This window comes from Bufo gargarizans, chromosome 3, assembly GCF_014858855.1.
Source record: "Bufo gargarizans isolate SCDJY-AF-19 chromosome 3, ASM1485885v1, whole genome shotgun sequence".
Taxonomy (NCBI): domain Eukaryota; kingdom Metazoa; phylum Chordata; class Amphibia; order Anura; family Bufonidae; genus Bufo; species Bufo gargarizans.
Genome location: NC_058082.1, coordinates 471,195,169 through 471,219,511, shown reverse-complemented (window position 1 = coordinate 471,219,511; position 24,343 = coordinate 471,195,169). Strand labels below are relative to the sequence as shown.

At 43.7% G+C, this 24,343-nt stretch overlaps 1 long non-coding RNA gene across 1 annotated transcript in view; it reads left to right on the top strand.

Annotated features, from left to right (window-relative positions):
• The first annotated feature begins 4,031 nt into the window (after window positions 1-4,031).
• LOC122930364 overlaps window positions 4,032-24,343 on the top strand; it is a 238,235-nt gene continuing 217,923 nt past the window's right edge. The window contains exon 1 of the long non-coding RNA XR_006388122.1: window positions 4,032-4,136. This is a non-coding gene — a long non-coding RNA (uncharacterized LOC122930364). The remainder of the gene's footprint in view (window positions 4,137-24,343) is intronic.

Genomic DNA, 24,343 nt, shown 5'->3' with positions numbered 1-24,343 from the left:
GGCAACCCCTGCTCGGAAGAGCAGAGGGTGTCTGGTTCATAAAAAAAGGTTAGAAATTGATGGAAACCCAATCAAAATGGTTTGGAAACTGCATTAAGAGGATAGCTGTATGCGTCTTATACTCCTATTATGTACGACATACAATAGACAACCACACAAAGGCTATATGCCAAAAGCCAGGTATGTACAAGCCATCCATCTATGTCAGCTAATGGCATATAGCCTTTGTGTGGTTGTCTATTGTATGTCGTACATAATAGGAGTCTAAGACGCATCCAGCTATCCTCCTAATGCTGTTGCCAAACCATTTTGATGGGGTTTCCATCAATTTCTAACCTTTTTTTATGACCAGATACCCTCTTATCTTCCGAGCAGGGGGTGCCTGGGGTTCTCCAATTGACTTCCATTGTATTAAATTGTATTCAAGCACCCGAATCTGCTGAGCATAGCGATGCTCAAGCCGAACAGCAGCTCGGCCGAGCATGTTCGCTCATCACTATAGCTGATGCAGTTTTTGGCATCCCATTTGTCTCACCACGCCAACCTCAAGCTGCCCAGTTCTTTTTAAAATGAGGACGTTATCTGTGGAGTGATTCACGACTCTTTTGATGAAAGAGTATATTCTTTACATATCCATAGATATTAAGTAAGTGAGTTCATTAGCTCAAGTCAAAATAATAGAGTAAAATAGTCGCAAATTTTTGCACAATCGTTAAAACTGCGCAAAAATGCAACTTTTATCGGCTCTGCGCTATGCTTGCCAGTTTTCTGAAAGTGGTCGTGTTTTCTTATGTAAATGAATCTCTAGACAGATTTACTATTGTGACAATTTAAAAGGTCGCAACAAATTGCACAAGGACCATGCTTATTATGTTGGAAGACCCAGCCACGACCCAACTTCAATGCTCTGACTGAGGGAAGGAGGTTGTTGCTCAAAATCTCACAATAAATGGCCCCATTCATCCTCTTCTAATACAGTGCAGTCGTTCTGTCCCCTTCACAGGAAAAAAAAAGCACCCCCAAAGCATGATGTTACCACCCCCATGCTCCACAGTAGGGATGGTGTTCTTGGGATGCAACTCATCCTTCTTTTTCCTCCAAACACGACGAGTGAAGTTTAGACAAAAAAGTTTTGCTTTGGTCCACATGACTTTCTCCCATGCCTCCTCTGGATCAACCAGATGGTCATTGGCAAACTTCAGACAGGCCTGGAAATGTGATGACTTGAGTAGGGGAACCTTCCGTGCAATGCATGATTTGAAACCATGACGGTGTAGTGTTCTATCGATAGTGACCTTTGAAACTGTGGTCCCAGCTCTCTTCATGTCCCTTGTAGTTATGGGCTGATTCCTCACCTTTCTTATCATTAGTGAAACCCCACGAGGTGAGATCTTGCATGGAGCCCCAGTGCGAGGGAGACTGACAGTCGTCTTTAGCCTCTTCCATTTTCTAACCATTGTTCCAACAGTTGATCTATTCTCACCAAGCTGCTTGGCAATTGCCCATAGCCCTTTCCAGCCTTGTGGAGGTCCACAATTTTGTCTCTGATGTCTTTTGACAGCTCTTTGGTCTTGCCCATGGTAGTAGTTGGCATCTGACTGACTGTAGGGTGGACAGGTGTCTTTAAAGAGCTCAGACAGGTGCTACTAAGTCAGATTAATGAGTGGAGTAGAGGTGGACTTTTTAAAGGCACAATAACAGGTCTTTGAGAGACAGAATTCTTGTTGTTTCTCAGGTGTTCAAATACAGTCAGGTCCATAAATATTGGGACATTGACACAATTCTAACATTTTTGGCTCTAAACACCACAATGGATTTGAAATGAAACAAACAAGATGTGTTTTAACTGCAGACTGTCAGCTTTAATTTGAGGGTATTTACATCCAAATCAGGTGAATAGTGTAGGAATCACAACAGTAAGGAACCAAAAGTAATGGGATAGAATAATAACCATAAATCAAACTTTCACTTTTTAATACTTGGTTGCAAATCCTTTGCAGTCAATTACAGCCTAAAGTCTGGAATGCATAGACATCACCAGATGCTGGGTTTCATCCCTGGTGATGCTCTGCCAGGCCTCGACTGCAACTGTCTTCAGTTCCTGCTTGTTCTTGGGGCATTTTCCCTTCAGTTTTGTCTTCAGCAAGTGAAATGCATGCTCGATCGGATTCAGGTCAGGTGATTGACTTGGCCATTGCATAACATTCCACTTCTTTCCCTTCAAAAACTCTTTGGTTGCTTTTGCAGTATGCTTTGGGTCATTGTCCATCTGCACTGTGAAGTGCCGTCCAATGAGTTCTGAAGCATTTGGCTGAATATGAGCAGATAATATTGCCCGAAACACTTCAGAATTCATCCTGCTGCTTTTGTCAGCAGTCACATCATCAATAAATACAAGAGAACCAGTTCCGTTGGCAGCCATACATGCCCACGCCATGACACTACCACCATAGAAAAAAACTAAGTGTAGCAGCACAACAGAAAAAAATAGTAATAAATTACCGTTCCTTAATGTGATGGTGCCAGCCGTGTTGGGAGTCAGTCCCGTACTCCCCCAAACATGAATAAACTCAGGCATAACGTTTCTCAACTCCGCTTTCGAGTGATTGATAGAGTACCTCTCCAGAGGAGAGGAGGCGACAGGGAAAGATTACTAAAAAGGCTGGAGCTAAGGTGGATTTTTGAACTGCAAACACTTGAACCAAGAGGCCTTAATAGGGAATTCAGGATCGGTCCACTCTACTAAGCCGAAAGGGCTCTTGTCCTTACCTCACTGGTTTCGTATACTGTACCTAATGTACTTATTGGCTACTTGTTTTTAAGAAAGTATTGTACCCAACCTTTCAGGCTGAGATTATTTATATTTATATTTTTCTTATCACATTTTTACAGAAATGTATATTGCTGATGAAACCTGGGGACATAATCCGAGAGGAGACCTTGGTATTGGAAGACATATACGGTAGCTATCAATCGGGATCTGAATAGATTGACATCTATAATACCTCAGTTTGTTGTATGTTTTTTTAGTTTTACTTTATTATAAGGACAACCAATATGGTCCGTAACCATTTTGGTTCTATTGTGGCCCAAAAAGTAATTGAGAACTATTGTTCTATAATACATGGTCCCTATAGTCTATACCATGATTGGAATCTTGTGCCATGTACCCCTTCTCTGTGGACTTACTTAGCCCATTACCTATAAGGTGTATAAAAGGGCCGGTTCGAATGGGGCGGCCTGGCTGGGATTAGGGGGTTAGCCCGGAGATGGGCAGCCTAACCACCCAGCTAGACCAGTCAGCTGTGGTTGACACATAGGTGGTAATATGGAGGATACGCCCACCGTGAATTGACTGTAAGGTGCCCGTGATTGGTACGTCTGCCCCATATCCAATGTGGGGTAGATGTGCCTACCAGGGTATTGGAGTGGTTCTCTAGGGGAGGGTAATGACCCGTGCTTAATCAGTGTGGAGGACGTCCCCCCTATGGAATGAATGCACAAGCCCACGATAATTCTGTAATCATGAAGCCGAGGAGATATTGGGATTTGGCAACCTACTCTTGAATTATTGTGTAGCAATAAGATACCATGTTGTTTATATAGATTAACCAGGTTTGTTTTTTAGTTGGCCCCTATGGAACCTGTGGATGAACGACAAAGGTGCCCTTTTAAAGGAAAGCTGTTAGATTTGAATTGTCATGAATAACTATACGAACCGAGGTATGTAATAAAGTAAAAAACGAACACCGCATTCAGTGTATTAATATGGCTGTTGTGGAGGTATAATATAAGGGGAGGGACTTGAATGTTTACATCGTTTCCATGACGCCGCTGGAGATGCGCTGTGCGGGAGCAGGGAACCTGACGTTGCATCCGGTCTATGCGTATGCCGGGCGCGCAGGCGCAATGTGCATGTGAGGACGCGGGGACGTACGTTCAGTCTCCTTGATAGCTGCCGGGGACACTCTGCGCAGGCGCCATGGGACGATGTTAACGCTGTATCAAACAGACGAAGGCGCGCATGTACCCTGAGACTAGAGGAACACCAGATGGAGCGTGTTCTTCCATATCAAGAACTTTAATATGAAGGCCTCTTCTGGGATATGTCATCCAGGAACGCATTGACGATAATAGTAAGCACGATTTTAATATTTGTGTTAATGGAATATGTAATAAGTAGGATTATGATTTGGATAAGATGATAAATAGTTTACACTGCTGGGGAACACAGAAAGAGGTGGGATCTATTTTGAATTTGTAATTGCTAATTAGCATACTCAATTGAGTCATGTGATTTAGTGAGAGGGTATATGTATTTGATTTTGTTCAAAATGTAAGTTGCTTGAGAAAGACCACACAGGTCGAAACGTCGCATTGCTTGGGTGAATAAACCTTTGGATACTGAAGGCAAGAGAGTACTGCGGTTTCATTACCAGTTTATTCATGACACTACCACCACCATGCTTCACTGAGGTGGTATGCTTAGGATCATGTGCAGTTCCTTTCCTTCTCCATACTCTTCTCTTCCCATTACTCTAGTACAAGTTGATCTTGGTCTCATCTGTCCATAGGATGTTGTTCCAGAACTGTGAAGGCTTTTTTAGATGTCGTTTGGCAAACTCTAATCTGGCCTTCCTGTTTTTGAGGCTCACCAATGGTTTACATCTTGTGGTGAACCCTCTGTATTCACTATGGTGAAGTCTTCTCTTGATTGTTGACTTTGACACACATACATCTACCTCCTTGAGAGTGTTCTTGATCTGGCCAACTGTTGTGAAGGGTGTTTTATTCACCAGGGAAAGAATTCTTCGGTCATCCACCACAGTTGTTTTCCGTGGTCTTCCGGGTCTTTTGGTGTTGCTGAGCTCACTGGTGCGTTCCTTCTTTTTAAGAATGTTGCAAACAGTTGTTTTGGCCATGCCTAATGTTTTTGCTATCTATCTGATGGGCTTGTTGTATTTTTTCAGCCTAATGATGGCTTGCTTCACTGATAGTGACAGCTCTTTGGATCTCATCTTGAGAGTTGACAGCAACAGATTCCAAATGCAAATAGCACATTTGAAATGAACTCTGGACCTTTTATCTGCTCATTGTAATTGGGATAATGAGGGAATAACACACACCTGGCCATGGAATAGCTGAGAAGCCAATTGTCCCATTACTTTTGGTCCCTTAACAAGTGGGAGGCACATATGCAAACTGTTGTAATTCCTACACCGTTCATCTGATTTGGATGTAAATACCCTCAAATTAAAGCTGACAGTCTGCAGTTAAAGCACATCTTGTTTGTTTCATTTCAAATCCATTGTGGTGGCGTATAGAGTCAAAAATGTTACCATTGTGTTGATGTCCCAATATTTATGGACCTGACTGTACTTATGTTCAGCAATTCAAGATAAATAAATTCTTTAAAAAATTATACAATGTGATTTTCTGAATTAGTTTTTTTTAATTCTGTCTCTCAGAGTGGGAATGCACCTACAATGTGAATTTCAGACCCCTCCATGATTTCTAAGTGGGAGAACTTGCAAAATCGCAGGGTGTTCAAATACTTCTGTTCCTCACTGTATAGCTAATTGCCATATTGTAAATGGTGAGTCAACTTGACAGAGCACCATTGCCAAACCAACAAGAGGGTGAACTGTTGTTATACTTATTCAAGCATCTTATATGTACTTTAACCATTGATGTTTTAATTGTGTTTATAAACTGGTTTTATTTATTAAATTATTATTAATTTAGGACCTATTCCTTCTGAATGGTTTCATATGTAGAGTCCCTGTCTTAGGTACATTAAGTTAATTGAATATTTTGACGGGGTGAGTCAAATTGACAAGAGCACCATATCCAGAGTAACAAGAGGGTGAGCCGCTGTTCTTCTTATGGTTTAAACTGTCGATATATAGCCATTGAAAACTATCACTTTGCTTTCCCACTGCTGTAAAATTACAAACCGGAATCCAAAAAAGTTGGGACACTATACAAATCGTGAATAAAAACTGAATGCAATGATGTGGAGATGCCAACTTCTAATATTTTATTCAGAATAGAACATAAATCACGGAACAAAAGTTTAAACTGAGAAAATGTACCATTTTAAGGGAAAAATATGTTGAATCAGAATTTCATGGTGTCAACAAATCCCCAAAAAGTTGGGACAAGGCCATTTTCACCACTGTGTGGCATCTCCCCTTCTTCTTACAACACTCAACAGACGTCTGGGACCGAGGAGACCAGTTTCTCAAGTTTAGAAATAGGAATGCTCTCCCATTCTTGTCTAATACAGGCCTCTAACTGTTTAATCGTCTTGGGCCTTCTTTGTTGCACCTTCCTCTTTATGATGCGCCAATTGTTATCTATAGGTGAAAGATCTGGACTGCAGACTGGCCATTTCAGTACCCGGATCCTTCTCCTACGCAGCCATGATGTTGTGATTGATGCAGAATGTGGTCTGGCATTATCTTGTTGAAAAATGCAGGGTCTTCCCTGAAAGAGATGACGTCTGGATGGGAGCATATGTTGTTCTAGAACCTGAATATATTTTTCTGCATTGATGCCTTTCCAGACATGCAAGCTGCCCATGCCACACGCAATCATGCAACCCCATACCATCAGAGATGCAGGCTTCTGAACTGAGCGCTGATAACAACTTGGGTTGTCCTTGTCCTCTTTGGTCCGGATGACATGGCGTCCCAGATTTCCAAAAAAGAACTTTGAATCGTGACTCGTCTGACCACAGAACAGTCTTCCATTTTGCCACACTCCATTTTAAATGATCCCTGGCCCAGTGAAAACGCCTGAGCTTGTGGATCTTGCTTAGAAATGGCTTCTTCTTTGCACTGTAGAGTTTAAGCTGGCAACGGCGGATGGCACGGTGGATTGTGTTCACTGACAATGGTTTCTGGAAGTATTCCTGAGCCCATTCTGTGATTTCCTTTACAGTAGCATTCCTGTTTGTGGTGCAGTGTCGTTTAAGGGCCTGGAGATCACGGGCATCCAGTATGGTTTTACGGCCTTCACCCTTACGCGCAGAGATTGTTCCAGATTCTCTGAATTTTCGGATGATGTTATGCACAGTTGATGATGATAGATGCAAAGTCTTTGCAATTTTTCGCTGGGTAACACCTTTCGGATATTGCTCCACTATCTTTCTACGCAACATTGTGGGAATTGGTGATCCTCTACCCATCTTGGCTTCTGAGAGACACTGCCACTCTGAGAAGCTCTTTTTACACCCAATCATGTTGCCAATTGACCTAATTAGTGTTAATTGGTCTTCCAGCTCTTCGTTATGCTCAAATTTACTTTTTCCAGCCTCTTATTGCTACTTGTCCTAACTTTTTGGGGATTTGTTGACACCGTGAAAATTTGAATCAACGTATTTTTCCTTTAAAATGATACATTTACTCGGATTAAACGTTTGATCTGTCATCTACGTTCTATTACAAATAAAATATTTACATTTGCCATCTCCACATCATTGCATTCAGTTTTTATTCACAATTTGTTTAGTGTCCCAACTTTTTTGGAATCCGGTTTGTAGGAGGAGGAAAACATTGGCTTGAAGCTGCAGTTACAAGGCTATACCTCCATGTTCTTAATTTTTTTGTACACTTTACTTGAAGGGGATGTCTCACCTGGAACATTTTCCCTGCAGGTCAGATCATTTGCACATGTGACATGGAGGGCTTGAGAGTGACAAAGTGGGGGCCACATTTACAGAACTGGTTTACTTTCTGCTTGGAATCCCCATCTTTGAGCTACAATTGAAAGCAACTCTTCAAAGGACAACCTCTTAGATGCTATACTATTTCCATAATCTGTATTCATATTTGAATGAGCTGTATTAATATTATGGGAAAATATTATAATATGGGGCTGCATTTCTGCAAATGGAGTTGGGGATGTGGTCAGGATTAAGAAATACAGGCAGATACCTATCCATCATGCAATACCATCAGGGAGGTGTGTGATGGGCTCAAAATTAATTCTGCAGGAGGACAATGACCCCAAACATACAGCAAATATCATTAGCATAATGTTAATGAAAGAAGAACAAAAGTCGTGGAAGTGATGAAATGGCCCCACAGAGCCCTCATCTCAACAGCATGGAGTCTGTCTAGGATTACACGAAGAGACAGAAGGATCTGAGCAATCCCACATCCACAGAAGATCTGTGATTAGTTCTCCAAGATGTCTCAAACAACTTTCCTGCCGAGTTCCTTCAAAAACTGTGTGCAAGCGTACCTAGAGACAAAGGGTGGTCACACCGAATATTGATTGGATTTAGATCTCTCTTTTATTCATTCGCTTTGCATTTTGGTAACTGATAAAAACAAACTATTAGGGTACTTTAACACGAGCGCTGTGAAGATCCGGCAGGCAATTCCGTCGCGGGAACTGCCTGCCGGATCTGGAAATCCGTGTGCAAACGGATAGCATTTGTAGATGGATCCGGTAACATCAAAAAAATGCATTAAAACACCGGATCCGTCTCTTCGGTGTCATCTGGAAAAACGGATCCGGTATTTTTTTTTGTTGTACTTTTAAAGGTCTGCGCGTGCCAAAACACTTGGTGCTGGATCCGGCATTAATGCATTTCAATGGAAAATAATGCCGGCAAGAATTTTGGACGGAGAAGATACCGCACCATGCTGGGGTATTTTCTCTGGCCAAATACTGTAAGTGTGACTGAACTGAACTGAAGACATCCTGTTGCATAGTGAACAGGTTGCTCTCCATTCAGAATGCATTAGGATAAAACTGATCATTTTTTTTTCCGGTATTGAGCCCCTAGGACGGAATTCAATACCGGAAAACTTTAACGCAAGTGTGAAAGTACCCTTAGGCTTTATTCACACAGTCAGTGTTTGGTCAGTGATTTCCATCAGTGATTGTGAGCCAAAACCAGGAGTGGATCCTACACAGACATAAGGTAGTAGGGAAAGATCTGCACCTGTTCTGTGTTTTGGACCCGCACTTGGTTTTGGCTCAAAATCACTGATGGAAATCACTGACCAAACACTGACTGTGCGAATAAGGCCTTAATGCCTCATTCACACAGTGTTCGGTCAGTGATTTCCATCAGTGATTTTGAGCCAAAACCAGGTGCGGCTCTAAACACAGAACAGGTGCAGATCTTTCCCTTATGCCTCATGTCTGTGGAGGCTCCAATCCTGATTTTGGCTCCCAATCACTGACTGAAAACTGACGTGTGAATGAGTGAATATTTTCACACTAGCGTTAGAAGAATCCGGCAGGCAGTTCAGCTGCCGGAATTCCCTGCCAGATCCAGAAATCCGATTGCAAAGGGATACCATTTATTTCCGGATCCGGATCCGTCTGACAAATGCATTGAGATACCGGATCCATCTCTCTGGGGTCATCTGGAAAAACGGATCCGGTATTTTTTTCTTTCACATTTTTAAAGGTCTGCACAGGCGCAGAGCGGTAAACCGGATCTGTTTTTACGGAACACTTTGTACTGGATCCGGCATTAATACATTTCAATGTATTTCAAGTGTTCCGGAATTTTGGCCGGAGGAAATACCGCAGCATGCCAAATACCGTAAAAGGGACGGAACTAAAGACATCCTGATGTATACTGAACAGATTGCTTTCCATTCAGAATGCATTAGGACAAAGCTGAAGCTTTTCTTTCCGGTATGACTGAACTCAGTACCGGAAAACTTTAACGCTAGTGTGAAAGTACCCTAACACTTCTATTTTTTTTTTTTTTAAAGCTTTCTTACTTTGCAGCATTTTCCCAAATATATGTGGGTTGTTCCATCTGGACATTTATGGCATATCAATAGGATATGCAATTACGTGTAATGTTTGAAAGAAGTTGGGACCCGCTCCTATCTCAAAAATGGTTGGGCTATTTTCAGAAGTCTCATAGCAGGAAATAGAGAGGTGGGGCCGTTGTTGAGATTGTATCTGGTCCAATAAGTGGGACCCGCACCTCTCAGGGCTTATGCACACAAACATATTTTATTTCTGTGTCCGTTCCATTTTTTTTTGCGGATCGTATGTGGAACCATTCATTTCAACGGGTCCGCAAAAAAACGGAAGATACTCCGTGTGAATTCCGTTTCTGTATGTCTGTATTTCCGTTCCTCAAAAAAATAGAACATGTCCTATTATTGTCCGCATTACGGACAAGGATAGGACTGTTCTATTAGGGGCCAGCTGTTCCATTCCACAAAATATGGAATGCACACAGACGTCATCTGTATTTGTGACAGATCCATTTTTTGCAGACCGCAAAATACATACGGTCGTGTGCATGAGACCTCAGACATTTGTGGTATATCTTATCAAGATGCCATAAATGTCCAGATTATAGCAATACCGCTTCAATTGGTGCACTGATCCTGACCAGCCAAAAAATGTGGAATTTGGGATTGCAACCCAAACCCAAAAATCCAAACTAAACACAATTGTGAAATAATGGCCTCTGATGTCGAAGAAGACTAAATCCAAACACACACAGGTTTATGCTCTGCGGTGTTTGTTAGTATCATAATAATGAATAAATCTAATATTCATGAGCAGGAATCAAACATATTCTTGTCTTTATTAATAGACATGTCTGTCCTGTCACAGACGATCTCCTTGGATTTATTAGCTGCATGACGATACGTTCTGTCAGTTTTTATTAGAGCGTGCCAGTAAATTAAAAATGTACCCCACTCTTTAAGACATATTAATGGCATGTCTTGTCTCCTTGGAATACAGAAGTGGCGACATCATTGTGCATTAACAGACATTATCAGAAAAAAACTGGCCAATCCACTTGCATGAAAAAGCAAAGCTGTGGAAACTCCTGTCGACTTGCATTAGCAAATAGCATTTAAATATGGCCCGAGCAAGTCGGAATTAGCAAGATACATTAGGCTGCACTGATGTGAACATACACTTGTAAGCCATTTTAGAACTTGGTCCCTTCCACCTCTGATGTAACCCTCTACCAAGAACTTTCCTGTCACATAAAGTTATTATTCTGCTTCCAGGCTCGCAGTATTGCTCTGTTTGTACTGTATTAACCGTGCATGTTAAATAACTGACCTGTCAATTTAGCTATAATCAATGAGGACAAATGAGGTTACAAAGACAGTAATGCACTCAGTTTTCCCTAGTCTTGGATCACGGGGACGTGCTGAAGTGCGCCATTAGTGGTCTCTGTAAATACAGTGATCCTATCTCTATTCTGGATACCGGTCTGTTGTATCGTACATACAGCTAAATGAAAAACACGACAAGGGTGGTCGTAGAAGTTGGTTGAACAGCAGTTGGACAATCTGGTGAGCAGACATGGCCATACAAACTTTAGTCCACAGTTGTTCAACCTGGCCACACATGTTCAATCACACCGGGTGATGGATGAAAGATTTTCTGGGAACGTTCTTTTAAGGAAATATCTTTCATTTGCAACAATATTTATTGAACTAAAGCTTTTTGTCTGACTATTTCATACATGGCCCAGCAGGGTTGATTTTTTTTTTGGCAATGCTTGGGTTGCATTTGTAGCAGCTTGCGAGTTGGGCTACGACCCCATTTGTTTCTATAGCTGCACTGCTACACAGCGATCTAGAAGGATGGTACGGCCAAGATTGCAGTGTAGCCCCAGCATATGACATAGGACTGCCACTTCGGAGCTGTGTGAACTATATTTAAGTGAACCTAGAAAACACATATTAAACCGCCAGTATTACTATAAAGAAGTCTGTAGCTTGATTCCAAAGTAGTCTTTGTCCTTGGTGTTAGATGCGCCTAATTCCGGAAAAAATATGCTTACTCCCCTATTCGCATTATGTAAATTAGGCTATTGAAGTCAAGACCTGTCCCCACTCCTGTCATGCTTGTTTTAATAGCTACATGGATTCCCCATGTAATAACAATTCTGGAGCCTCTATTCTTATGTCTGTATGTTGTGCCATTCCTTTATTATTTCTACTAGAAGTTATGAATGAATTGCTAGCAGTCTGCAGTAAGGGTACAGAGGGGAGGTAACAAGTTGGGGGCGTGTACCTGCACAGTCTGACAATTGCAGCACTGATTGGATAGAGAGAGTCTGTACAAGGACATCCCCCCAACTGGTTACCACCCTTCTGTACCCTTACTGCCGACTGCTAGTAATTCATTCATAACTTCTAGTAGAAATAAGGCATGTTAGGAGCGGTGATAGGTCCTCTTTAAAGAGGACCTTTCATCGGTCCAAACATTGTAAGATAGTTATCAGGCTGTGTAGAGCAGAGAAAAAAACCTCCCAGGCTGTGAGCTCTGCGCTGTGATTGGACAGCGCTACAGCCTGGGAGAAGGAACGCCCAGGGAGAAACAGGGCAGACTCCGCCTAGTATAACTAATTCAGTGAAAATACCGGGGGACATTGCGGAAGAATGGAACGGCGCCCCGGAATAATAGTAAGTGCAGTGAGATCTGCTCTACACAGCCTGATAATTATCTTACAATGTTTGGACCGATGAAAGATCCTCTTTAACCACTTCAACCCCGCTAGCTGAAACCCCCTTAATGACCAGGCCACTTTTTACACTTCTGCACTACATTACTTTCACCGTTTATTGCTCGGTCATGCAACTTACCACCCAAATGAATTTTACCTCCTTTTCTTCTCACTAACAGAGCTTTCATTTGGTGGTATTTCATTGCTGCTGACATTTTTACTTTTTTTGCTAGTAATCGAAATGTAACGATTTTTTTTGCAAAAAAATGAAATTTTTCACTTTCAGCTGTAAAATTTTGCAAAAAAACCACATCCATATATAAATTTTTCGCTAAATTTATTGTTCTACATGTCTTTGATAAAAAAAAATGTTTGGGCAAAAAAAAAATGGTTTGGGTAAAAGTTATAGCTTTTACAAACTATGGTACAAAAATGTGAATTTCCGCTTTTTGAAGCAGCTCTGACTTTCTGAGCACCTGTCAAGTTTCTGAGGTTCTACAATGCCCAGACAGTAGAAAACCCCCACAAATGACCCCATTTCGGAAAGTAGACACCCCAAGGTATTCGCTGATGGGCATAGTGAGTTCATAGAACTTTTTATTTTTTGTCACAAGTTAGCGGAAAATGATGATTTTTTTTATATTTTTTTTTCTTACAAAGTCTCATATTCCACTAACTTGCAACAAAAAATTCTAGGAACTTGCCATGCCCCTCACGGAATACCTTGGGGTATCTTCTTTCCAAAATGGGGTCACTTGTGGCGTAGTTATACTGCCCTGGCAATTTAGGGGCCCAAATGTGTGAGAAGAAGTTTGCAATCAAAATCTGTAAAAAATGACCGGTGAAATCCGAAAGGTGCTCTTTGGAATGTGGGCCCCTTTGCCCACCTAGGCTGCAAAAAAGTGTCACACATCTGGTATCGCCGTACTCAGGAGAAGTTGGGGAATGTGTTTTGGGGTGTCATTTTACATATAACCATGCTGGGTGAGAGAAATATCTTGGCAAAAAACAACTTTTCCAATTTATTTATACAAAGTTGGCAAGATATTTCTCTCACCCAGCATGGGTATATGTAAAATGACACCCCAAAACACATTCCCCAACTTCTCCTGAGTCCGGCGATACCAGATGTGTGACACTTTTTTGCAGCCTAGATGCGCAAAGCGGCCCAAATTCCTTTTAGGAGGGCATTTTTAGACATTTGGATCCCAGACTTCTTCTCACGCTTTCGGGCCCCTAAAAAGCCAGGGCAGTATAAATACCCCACATGTGACCCCATTTTGGAAATAAGACACCCCAAGGTATTCAATGAGGGGCATGGCGAGTTCATATAATTTTTTATTTTTTTTTGGCACAAGTTAGCGGAAATGTTATTTTTTGGGGTATTTTCTCCCAAAGTCTCCCTTTCCGCTAACTTGGGACAAAAATTTCAATCTTTCATGGACTCAATATGCCCCTCACGGAATACCTTGGGGTGTCTTCTTTCCGAAATGGGGTCACATGTGGGGTATTTATACTGCCCTGGCATTTTAGGGGCCCTAAAGCGTGAGAAGAAGTCTGGAATATAAATGTCTAAAAAATTTTACGCATTTGGATTCCGTGAGGGGTATGGCGAGTTCATGTGAGATTTTATTTTTTGACACAAGTTAGTGGAATATGAGACTTAGTAAGAAAAAACAAAAACAAAAAAAAAATATTCCGCTAACTTTGCGGATCCGATCCATGTATCCGTGGATCCGTAAAAATCATACAGACGTCTGAATGGAGCCTTACAGGGGGGTGATCAATGACAGGGGGGTGATCAATGACAGGGGGGTGATCAATGACAGGGGGTGATCAGGGAATCTATATGGGTGATCACCCGCCTGTCATTGATCACCCCCCTGTAAGGCTGCATTCAGACGTCCGTATGTGTTTTGCGGATCCGATCCATGTTTCCGTGGATCCGTAAAAATCATACGGACGTCTGAATGGAGCCTTACAGGAGGGTGATCAATGACAGGGGGTGATCAGGGAATCTATATGGGTGATCACCCGCCTGTCATTGATCACCCCCCTGTAAGGCTGCATTCAGACGTCCGTATGTGTTTTGCGGATCCGATCCATGTATCCGTGGATCCGTAAAATCATACGGACGTCTGAACGGAGCCTGACAGGGGGGTGATCAATGACAGGGGGGTGATCAATGACAGGGGGATGATCAGGGAGTCTATATGGGGTGATCATGGGTGATCAGAGGTTCATAAGGGGTTAATAAGTGATAGGGGGGGGGTGTAGTGTAGTGTTTTGTGGTACTTTACACAGCTACCTGTGTCCTCTGGTGGTCGATCCAAACAAAAGGGACCACCAGAGGACCAGGTAGCAGGTATATTAGACGCTGTTATCAAAACAGCGTCTAATATACCTGTTAGGGGTTAAAAAAAAATCACATCTCCAGCCTGCCAGCGAGCGATCGCCGCTGGCAGGCTGGAGATCCACTCGCTTACCTTCCGTTCCTGTGAGCGCGCGCGCGCCTGTGTGCACGCGTTCACAGGAAATCTCGGCCCTCGCGAGATGACGCGTATATGCGTCACTCTGCGCAGGGCTGCTGCCTCCGGACCGCACATCTGCGTTAGGCGGTCCGGAGGCGGTTAAAAAGGGAAATGTGTTAGTTACAAATTAGTAATCAACCTTCAGTATGTGGCATAACTATGACTTAGGCTTTTGCTAAGCCTTGGTAGTTTGCATAGTGTTACTTAGTACCATGTGTGTTGAGGGCCGCAATATATGTACAGGAGTCTGCAGCTATGCAAATAGCATATATTTTTTTTTATTTGTATCTTTCTTTATTTTTACTGCCGGCAAGGCCCTGCAATCTTTTTGCTGCTGCAGAAATGCCTTCACCACAAAAGTGGCAGTGCTGAGCCCAGATTTACTAAATCTAAAGATGGTGTAAGCTTAAAGAGGACCTTTCATCAGAATTAAACTTCTAAAGTAACTATACAGGCATGTAGAGCGGCGCCCAGGGACCCCCCTGCACTTACTGGTATACCTGGGCGCCGCTCCGTTCTCCCGGTATAGCCTCCGGTATCTTTACAGTTAGGCTCCACCCAGGGGAACCTGCCGTCGGCTCATTCTCCCATGCTGTAGCGCTGGCCAATCACAGCGCTCAGCTCACAGCCTGAGAGAGAGCTGAGCGCTGTGATTGGCCAGCGCTGCAGCATGGGAGAAGGAGCCGCTGGCAGGTTCCCCTGGGTGGAGCCTAACTGTAAAGATACCGGAGGCAATTACCGGAGAACGGAGCGGCGCCCAGGTATAACAGTAAGTGCAGGGGGGTCCCTGGGCGCCGCTCTACATGCCTGTATAGTTACTTTAGAAGTTTAATTCTGATGAAAGGTCCTCTTTAAGGTGGATTTAGACGACCCAATAGTTGTCTAGATTATCGGAAACGACCGTTTCTGTAAACACTCTTTCCCGATAATCTGGCTATCTAAATGTGCTACCAATACCGATGAACGAGCAAAACTCTCATTTATCAGGTGATCCTGTCATTCGCGGAGGCACCACCAATCATTGTTTCTAGGCAGCTGATGCCTCTTTAGATGGCACAATCTGCTGCCCAGAAACAATGATTCTGTATGGGGACAAGGGATCGCAATAGCAATCATACTGTGAAGGAGATAACTGCATGTAAATGCAGCGGTCTCCTTCACTGAGTGAGCAGCCGATTCTCTTGTGAAGGAATGGCCCGTCTAAACCCGCCTTTAGACAAGTTGTCTAGTCTAGAATTGTGGTGCACTCTTAGGCCCCTCCCATTTCAATATGAAGACAACACCTTTCACTAAGCCCCATCTACTCATCGAGCACACAAGCTCACAATCACTGATGGAAATAACTGACCAAATAACTGATGTGTGAACTGGGCCTTACTTGCCTGTTTATAGGCCATCAGTATCAAATTCCGGAATAATCCCTTTAAAAATGTCGTTCTTGTAGAGTGGGTAGTCCTGCATAGGTTCTTGCCCCTTGAAAGCACAGGGAATGAGACCAGCTAACTTTTTTCCACCTGTCCCAATGGAATAGCCGCTAAATGAGCTGCATCTATAGTATGTACAACCTTGGATGTATATACAAGGACACTCTCCAAACATATTGGGGGTCATTTACTATGCTGAAATACGCCTAAAGTAGGCACGCCAGGTCTAAAATTGTGGGCGTGGCGTCGGTAGGGACGGGGACAGGCCCATCTCATTCACTATTTTCTACTCCTTGTTTAGGCGTTAAAAATGTTCTAAATGTAAGATGGCTAGGAAGCTGTCTAACATTTAGATCTGGCGCTGGATGCATCAAAGTTATGGAGAGGCCTGCACCTTTGATGGATACACGGACAGTTTAGGGCTTTATTAAAAATGGCATTTTAGACAAAATGTGTCCCATTCAGTGGCGGATCCAGAGCCTGGTCTTGGGAGTGGCAGACTGTCACTGGCACCGACGCAGTTGTCCGCAACCCGTGAGGTGAGGTCCTGTCCCTGTCCCGACTCCCGCACAGCACTCCTCTGTTCCGTACTTCCAGTTCCCGGGGCCCCGAACTTGGTGGGCTGGCCTAATTAGAATGGCGCCTTCTTGTACCGGCTTAATTATGGCTGGCTGGCAGTAAGATGCACGAGGGGGGTGAAAGGGACAGGTCGGGCCACACATGTCGCCGCCGCCGCCACCCCAGTGTATGTGAAGGGGCCCTAAAAAACTTATTAAAGAGGACCTTTCATGGGTGCAAACATTGTAAGATAACTATCTATATGTAGCGCGGCGCCCACGGATCTCGCTGCACTTACTATTATCCCTGGGCACCGCTCTGTTCGCCCGCTGTGTCGCTGTTACCTTCTCCAGCGCTGTATGGTAATTGCTACTATCGGAACACCAGGGAGGAGTCTGCCCTGTTTCTCCCTGGGCGTTCCTTCTCCCTGGCTGTAGCGCTGTCCAATCGCAGCACAGAGCTCACAGCCTGTGAGTTTTTTTTCTCACTGGCTGTGAGCTCTGCGCTGCGATTGGAAAACGCTACAGCCAGGGAGAAGGAACACCCAGGGAGAAACAGGGCAGACTCTTCCCTGGGGTTCCAATAGTAGCAATTACCAGACAATGTGCAAGAAGGTATTGGGGCCACAGCGGGCGAACGGAGCAGCGCCAACTCTCTTACTATATTCTTGGGGGGGGGGGCAATTGTCCATTGCCCCCCCCCCCCCGGATCCGACAGTGGTCCCATTGTATATTTGCAGCTGGTTCATCACTGCTCCATAGAAACTCCTCATGACTCCTGTTGTGATGGTGTTATAAGTTGGCAAACATCTTTAAGAACTTCCGGTTCTGTATGTAATTGAACAATGGCTTTGATTTGCTAAAGTTTAGCATATTTTATGTGGATTCAGGGTGCAAAAAGTCAATTACTACAAACATATTAAATGGACGCATCAACTGTTGTTGTGACTTACTGCATGTAAATCATCTAATAACATGAATTTAATTTATTTCTCTACAGCTCGCAATGAAATTGATTGTCTATTAATGTACTAATAACATTTTGTAGAAACATTTCAAAGTTCACGGAGGTCCACTCCATAGATAATTAATTACAGCAGTGCAACAATAAGAGGTCGTGCAGATGATGATGTCATCAAGTAAGAGGTTGCATTCATTACAATTAAGGTCTGGGTAGAACCGTGGCATTTTGTTACCAGGCATCTAGAATATGTTCCAAAGAGTAGAACCTGACCTCTAGAGAAATGATCCTTTTGACACCAGAAGATTAAGATCCATATTTGTCATTAACAATGTTCTCATGAGAACACATTGTACAAAAATGGGAAATTAAGCCGCTGTTCCGTCGATATCGCCGGTATACCCTCTGTGACTTTCCACGGGTTATTCATCTCTGATATGTTTCCTTTTATATTTTTTTATGGCACAATAAGTGCCTTTCTGCAATATCCACTCCATGTGTTAAATTGTCGACCATTGATTTTTCCAAGTTATCCATTTGCCAGTAAAATGAAGAATCAAAGAGCATGACAGGAAAACACTCTGATGTCGTTGTATTGTAAGGGTATTTTTAAGTGACTGATTGGTTCTCCCCTTTAATTCTGTTTAATACTCTGTGTAATAGTTTATAAGTTTCCCTTGTAATGAAGTGGGTTAGAGAGAGAAACCCATCCCCCATTGTGCTGATAAGACCCCATTTCTGAGTGACCTCAGAAACATGTGTGATGCACACTGGAGGAGAGGCTAACAGGTTAAAACTCTGCTACCCACCTTGTCTCATGAAACTCCACCAGGCCTCCATTCTAGGTAGGATGTGAGTTTGATTGCCCAGTTTTTCTCTTGTACACCCTGGGGTGTCGGTCATGTGTTATAACGAGGTAGACAGCCATGGGTTATAGCATGATTGATGAAGTCTCCATCCCATTTAGGCTAGTGATGTTTATTTACTTTTTATTATTCTGTATGTGATTTCTTTGTGTTATCGTATATTTAATCACTTAATAAATATATTTATTCACGTAGCCTGTGTAAGCTTATTCATTCTCAAATCTTTCTTGGCTTTGTGGGTATATAAGGTGTGCTATAGGCTGTCTGTACACATATATCTTGCTGCTGTCATGAGTTAAAGGGGCCATTTATCAGAGATGCAAAATGAAATGATTATTAGCTTTCAGGCCGAGGGTGGATGTATTTCTGAAACTGTGCAGTTTGCAAACTGTTCTCGTGCTGATGTGGTGAAATTGTATCGTGAGCGGACAGTTGGCATCATTGTAAATAAGTGAAGTTGAAACAGAGCACCACATGCCATTTATGTGAGAGGTGAATGTCGGCTACAAAGATGTATAAGGGCGGACTCACAGACTGCTGTCACGGATGTAGTAGGGGAGAACACCAAAAGACAACAAGAAGGAAGGGGAAAGACACTAGGCCTCACCGCTCGGGAAGGAAAAGGGTCACCACCTATAAAACCCTGTTTCTGGCCCTAACTCCTATCCATATGGGCACCTTTCGATGGTAGAGATGCCCATACACAGTAACCTAGAAAACCCTGGTGACCCTCGGATGCCCTAAAGGTAATGACAGGGCAGAGACAGCCCATTCCTTCCCTGGTGAAGAAACCAGCGTCTCGCTAAGGCCTAGTAAACAACCGGGGGGGGGGGGGGGTACAAAACACAACATGCGGAACACAACTTCTGAGGATGATGGATGAACAGGACTTCAACAAGAACCACACTCCAGCTCTTCCAAAACCAAATGAAGCTATCTAGATCAAGGGGTGATGGGTAAAGTCAGACTAAATAGGGAGAAGTAAAGGCCACATGATCCACACCTAAACAGGAGGTGTGGACATACCAGCAACACACAGACAAAGTGAAACCAAAAGAGGCTGTCAGATCACTCATGTGCAGTCAGTGTTTCAGACCTTCTAACACCTGTTACAGGTGTGACAGTACCCCCCTTTCTACGGGTGACCTCCGGGCACACAGGACCGACCTTATCAGGATGAGTGGAATGCTCTTACCAGACGACTAGCATTAACATCGGAGAGGGATCTCCGGAGAACTCGGGAGTCCACAATCCTGCTGATCTGAAATTCTAAAATACCGTCCACCATGACAGGAGCGGGAGGTAAGGAGGACGGCTCAACAGGTTCAACACATTTCTTTAACGATTTATGAAATACGTTATGGATTTTCAAAGCCTGAGGAAGTTCAAGACGGAAGGCTACAGGGTTAACAATGGCAGTGATCTTATATGGACCAATAAATCTTGGGCCCAACTTCCAATAAGTTCGAAAGTAGAGAAAGTAAGAAGGCGGCACTCACCCATGCAGTAATTATTAAAACGATCCTTTATTCATCCGTGATATGATTTAACAATAGCATCAGAAATGACATGGGCGGAATGCAGACAATCCACACATAGTGGCGACGGCCATTTCGCACACAATTGCACTTTCTCAGGCCACTGACTGGCTACTGCATGGGTGAGTGCCGCATTCTTACTTTCTCTACTTTTGAACTTGTGGACATGTCTTTGGATTGGTGTTGCACCACAAGATTGCAGTGAAGATGTGGGATGCGCGAAACATCTGTGTTGGTGTTCGGTGTATGGATTGTTATAGAGTGTACAGCTGTGTTGCCTACTTCTGTTTACTATGTGTGTTATTCCAACTTCCAAGAAAGTACCTTAAGTTTAACCTGTAGAGGACCCGCACCGTACATGTACGGCGCAGATGTCCGTGACTTAAGGACCAGCGCCGTACATGTACGGCGCTGTGATCAGGCAAGTGTAGGAGATGCGCCCGCCCGATCCGTGGCAGGGGTCCGGCAGTCTCTAATAGCCGGAACCCTGCTATCACTAATGCCGGCGCATTAGCCCCTGACCGCGGCACGTGCGATGTCTGTGCGGGGACCCGATGGCAGGGAAGACAGCCCGATTCCTTTCTTAGGCATCGTGGCTGCCTTCCGGGAGAGCCTGTGAGATCCAGCCCCCTGGATCTCACAGGCAAACAAACTGTAAGTATATTATAGTCTGTAATACACTTACAGCCAATGCATCACAATACAGAAGTATTGTGATGCATTGTATAGGGGATCAGACCCCCAAAAGTTTAAGTCCCAGAGTGGGACAAAAAATAAAGTGTAAACATTTTTTTATGATGTGTTCCTCCTCAGGAATGCCGGAATTTTGAGCACCAGAAAATGTACCAAACTGTGGATGGAACCCATATGCCCCAAAAAACTGCGACTTATCAGTGGATTCCTGTCTGCGGTTATTTATAGCAAACTCGGTTAACGACAAAAATTAAGACCACTCTTCCTGATTCTCTGAAACAAAACATCTCAAGTAAGTCTCCAGATTCTGATTAGTGTCCGTTAGACTGAGGATGAAAAGCCAAAGAGAAGGACAATTGTACACCCAGACGAGTACAGAACGCTTTCCGGAATCTGGGAAAAAACTGAATCCCTCTATCGGACACCACATCAGAGGGAATGCCTTGTAGTTTCACTATGTTATGGACAAATACCTGTGCAAGAGGTTTAGCATTGGGTAGACTAGGTAATGCAATAAAGTGTGCCAGTTTAGTAAAACGATGGACAACCATCAGAATCATGTTTTTTCCTTAAGAATTTGGTAAATCCATGATAAAATCCATGAACAAATGGGTCCAAGGTCTGGACGGGATCGGCAATGGAAGCAGAGATCCGGAAGGCCGAGTATGTGTCACTTTAGCATGTGCACAGGTACCACAGGCTGACACATAGTCCTCAACACACTTACGCAACCCCCGCCACCAGTATCTGCGAAAGATGAGATCGACAGTCGATCTGCTCCCAGGGTGCCAAGCAAGCATCGTACAGTGATGTTCCTCAAACACCTTGCAACGTAATTCGGAGGGAACAATTTCCCCGGAGGATAAGAGTCCGGAGTATTCTCCTGTGCCTCCAACACCCTGGCCAGGAGATCAGGATAAAGAGCGGATATGACTACCCCTTCAGATAAAATGGGACTAGGGTCATTAGACTCACCCCCCCAGGAAAGCTATGCGACAAAGCATCCGCCTTGACCTTCTTAACCCCAGGGTGGTAAGTGACGATGAAGTTAAATCTGGTGAAAAACAATGACCATCTGGCCTGCCTTGGGTTCAGTCGCTTAGCCGACTCCAGGTAGGCCAGATTCTTATGATCCGTGATTACCGTAGTAGGATGAATTGCTCCTTCCAACCAATGCCGCCATTCCTCGAACGCCAACTTAATGGCCAGCAATTCCCTATTTCCCACATCATAATTCCTTTCAGCAGTCAAGAGTTTTTTTAGAGAAAAATGCACATGGGCGTCATTTACTGGGTGAAGGACCCTGTGACAAGATTGCTCCTACCGCTACCTCGGATGTGTCAACCTCAACAATAAATGTCTGAGACACGTCCAGTTGCAACAGAATAGGGGCCGAAGCGAAACATTCTTTCACAGCAGAAAAGGCCTGTAATGCCGCATCAGACCAGATAGAAATATCAGCACCCTTCCTAGTCATGTCTGTTAAAGGTTTAAACATCGATGAATAGTTCAAGATAAATTTACGGTAGTAGTTGGTAAACCCCAAAAACCGCATAGGCGCTTTCAAATTTTCAGGTCAATCCCAGTCCAACACGGCACGGACCTTCTCGGGATCCATACGAAAACCTGAGGATGAGAGCAGGTAACCCAGAAATTGCACTTCCTGTACAGCAAATACACACTTTTCCATCTTAGCATACAACTTACTTTCTCTTTGGAACTGTAACACCTGTCTCACATAATCCTGAGGAGTCTCCATATTAGGCGAATAAATTAGTATGTCATCAAGGTATACAACGACAAACCTCCCCACCAGATGAAAGAGGTCATTGACAAAGTGTTGAAAAACTGCAGGAGCATTGGTTAACCCAATGGGCATGACCAGGTTTTTAAAATGACCCTCAGGGGTATTAAATGCGGTCTTTCACTCATCCCCCTCCTTGATCCTTATCAGATTATATGCCCCCCTCAGATCCAATTTAGAGAACACCTTGGCACCAACAATCTGACTAAACAAATCCGGAATCAAAGGAAGGGGGTAAGGATCACGGACGGTAATACGATGAGCTCACGGAAGTCCAGACATGGCCTCAGGGTACCATCCTTTTTCTTTACAAAGAAAAACCCAGCATCCACTGGGGACTTGGATGGTCTAATATGTCCCTTTGCCAAACTCTCGGTGATATACTCTCGCATGGCCTTTCTTTTGGGTTCCGAAAGACTATACAACCGAGCTTTTGGGCAATAAGATTAACGGGACAGTCATACTCCCGGTGTGGAGGCAACTCCTGATTACCACTCTCAGAAAACACATCAGAAAATTCAGACATGAACGAAGGTACAGTTTTAGTAGTAACCATAGAGAATGATGCATTAAGACAGTTGTCCATACAAGAATCACTACAATTGAGAATCTGTCTCGCTTGCCAGTTGATGTTAGGGTTATGCTTGCTTAACCATGGTAAACCCAACACCAACGGAGCAGGCAGACTCTCCAACACATAACAGGAGACAGATTCCTGATGAAAATCACCCACTCTTAAATGAATGTCATTCACTACCTGTGACAGGCATTTTTGGGTGCTGGCAAAAGACAGAAATACTTTTCTCTAATGCATTAGTAGTCAACCCGTGAATGCGAACAAACTGTCCATCAATCAAGTTAACTGCTGCCCCACTGTTGATGAATGCTTCGATTTTCACAGTTTTGGACTCTAGCGCCACCTCGGCAGACAGGAGAAAACAGGTACTACAAGTAAAAGACAAAAGTAGGTTTTCTTGCTCCCCACTCACACCAATAGTAATTTGGGGATTAAACATCTTTTTCTTTGTGTATACCTTGATTCTGCAAGTACGGACAGATATTCACAAAATGTCCCTTCTTGCCCCAACAAAAGCAGACTCCTTTCACATGACCCAAGCTTTTGCCAGTAGTTCCAGGAGTAGCTCATCCTAATTGCATAGGCTCATCACAAGGTGCAACCACCAGTGTCTCTCCACCATAAGTGTAAAAGGAAGCAGTACCCTTGTTGGACAGTACGTCCTGAAGGTGAGGACCCCTAGATCTCTCCCTCAGGATTCTATCAAGATGTACAGCAAGGGACATAGCTGCTTTTTTGTGCGGTCCGCTACGATTTGGACCGCACAGTCGCAGTGGAAAAGGACAGGGGAGGGGAGTAAACAGGCGGGCAGAGGCGCACGGAGGGCGGGGTTATGAGCCGTTTAGGATGTGCTGCCTGGGGCTCCGAGGATTGAGACACCGCCCTGGGCACTTGAGAGGGCTCATTAACATAACCTTATAAGT